Source organism: Oryctolagus cuniculus, chromosome 17 (assembly GCF_051225735.1).
Source record: "Oryctolagus cuniculus isolate XC-2025 breed Fujian yellow rabbit chromosome 17, ASM5122573v1, whole genome shotgun sequence".
In the NCBI taxonomy this organism is placed as follows: domain Eukaryota; kingdom Metazoa; phylum Chordata; class Mammalia; order Lagomorpha; family Leporidae; genus Oryctolagus; species Oryctolagus cuniculus.
In genome coordinates this window covers 68,426,441-68,428,845 of record NC_142883.1, presented here as the reverse complement: position 1 = coordinate 68,428,845, position 2,405 = coordinate 68,426,441, and the positions used below count along the sequence as shown (strand labels likewise).

The following is a 2,405-nucleotide window of genomic DNA, read 5'->3' as shown; positions in this document are numbered from 1 at the left end:
GAATTCAAATCAACCTAGAGAACCAGCACAAGAAACCTAATTGCTCTTTTCTCAAAATAGCAATATGATCCAGATGGATGCCCATGCTGAGGAAAATCACCTCAGTCACAAGGCAAAAAAAAAAAAAAAAAGAGACCTCAGCAGACAATGCTCTACACCAAACCAGCACAATACCTATAAACTTCTCAACCAAATTACATAAAATGGCCCTTATGTCTAAAAAACACCCCTTCACAAGAGCAGTTAGCTGCTGTAAGAGCTTCATTCAAAGGCACAACTTCCCTCACAATGATTAACCTTTACAGTACTGAAAACTTTTCTTCAGACCAAAGAAAACAGGGGAGAGCACGAACACAGTCCCCCACTACCACAAATTATGCAGTCAAGTTTCCCACATTTGGGGAAATTGCAGGGGTCAGCATATCCTGAGTGCAATGGATGAGCCTCACCCTGGGAAGAAGACCTTCATGATCATGGTATCTCCCCTGCCAGGTAAGTATGAGTTGTTGAGTCCTGAGGTCTGTCATAGCCTGCTGTACACAGCACTGTTTACATATGGTCTCCACATAAATGTTCGGCTAAAAGCCGCATATAATGATGTGAAATTAATCAAAACACTCTGAAACCTATGAAAAATCAGCAGCCTTTGAAAATTCCCCAAATTACACTCTGAGACATACAAGCATGGAAGAAGCACCCTTTCCCAGTCTGCACTGCAATTCTTCATCTACATATCACCCACCTCCACAGATGACGTCAGCCCTGGGACTCACTTTCCGCATTCACAATCAGTCCTTCCTCTTTCCCTAAAGACGAAGCTTGTAAACAGTGTAATGGCATATGATACTTTTTTCTTTGTAAAGATTTATTTATTTACTTGAAAGGCAGAGTGACAGAAAGAGAGATCTTCTATCTGTTGTTTCATTCCCCCAAATGCCTGCAACAGCTGGGTCTAGGCCAGGCTGAAGCTATGAGCCAGGAAAGCCATCCATGTCTATCACACATGTAGCAGGAACCCAAGTACCTGGCCATCCTCCTCTGCCTTCCAAGGTGTCTTAGGAGGGAGCTTTATGGGAAGCACCAAGAAGCAGGGACTCAAACTGGCACACCCCAAAGGGGTTGCCAGCAGTACAAGGCTAGCCCTAGCGTGATAATTCTTGCTGTTTCTTTTCACCTTGCAGCCTACTAGCACACTATTGTTGACGTTTTCTTTCATAAACGTAGTAATCAGATGCTTATTTTTTGAGTGTGAATATATGTAATAGTAATAAAGTTATATGTAATTATATTTAATAGTACTAAACATAATAATGGTAGTAGTAGCTGGGAACACGTACATGGCACTTATTATATGTCAGATACTGTTCTAAGTATTTTACATAACGTAAACACATTAATCTTCATAATCATTCTATGAGGTAGGTACAACTGTTATCTCCATCTTTACAACAGGCACAGAAAGAGTACCTTTAAATTTAATAGTATATCCAGCCTTATTCCACTTGATGAACACATTTTTTAAATGCTCACAGTCGGGCCTGGCGCCGTGGCTCACTTGGCTAATCCTCCGCCTGTGGCGCTGGTATCTCATATGGGCGCTGGGTTCTAGTCTCGGTTGCTCCTCTTCCAGTCCAGCTCTCTGCTGTGGCCGAGGAGGGCAGTGGAGGATGGCCCAAGTGCTTGGGCCCTGCACCCGCATGGGAGACCAGGAGGAAGCACCTGGCTCCTGGCTTTGGATCGGCGCAGCGCCAGCCATAGCGGCCATTTGGGTTGGTGAACCAACAGAAGGAAGACCTTTCTCTCTCTCTCTCTCTCTCTCTCTGTAATTCTACCTGTCAAATAAATAAATAAATAAAATCTTTGAAAAAATAACTAAATGTTCACAATCCATTTCATCCATTCATTCGACAAGAGTTTGCTGTATTCCTATTGTTAGGGCCTTAAGAGTGGTAAAATGTGTAAGGATTAATCTCTCTTTCTGAAGAACCCAGAACCCAGGGAAGTAGAAAAGATAAGGCAAATGAAAATAAGAAACCCGGAGCCACCTGCAGTGCTGGCATCCTTTATGAGTCTTGGCTACTCCACTTCCGATTCAGTTCTCTGCTAAAGTGCCTGGGAAAGAAGCTGAAGATGGCCCAAGTTCTTGGCCTCCTGTACCCCTGTGGGAGACCTGGAAGAAGCTCTGGGCCCCTGGCTTCAGATCAGCGCAGCTCTTATCATTGTGGCCACTGGGGAGTGAACTAGTAGACGGAAGACTCTCTCTCTCTCTTTCTCTCTCTCTCTCTCTCTAACTCTGCTTTTTAAGTAAATCTAAAAAGAAAGGCAGGCAGGCAGACAGGAAATGTGAATCTTGCCCTAGTGTTCCTCTTTATCTCTTATCTCAAGTAGAATTCCTATTCATTGCA

At 43.5% G+C, this 2,405-nt stretch overlaps 1 non-coding gene across 1 annotated transcript; it reads right to left on the bottom strand.

Moving 5' to 3' along the window:
- Positions 1-336: 336 nt before the first annotated feature.
- Positions 337-500, bottom strand: LOC127486392 (U1 spliceosomal RNA). The gene has a single exon (XR_007913113.3). It is a non-coding gene; the product is annotated as a U1 spliceosomal RNA (small nuclear RNA).
- Positions 501-2,405: the final 1,905 nt, after the last annotated feature.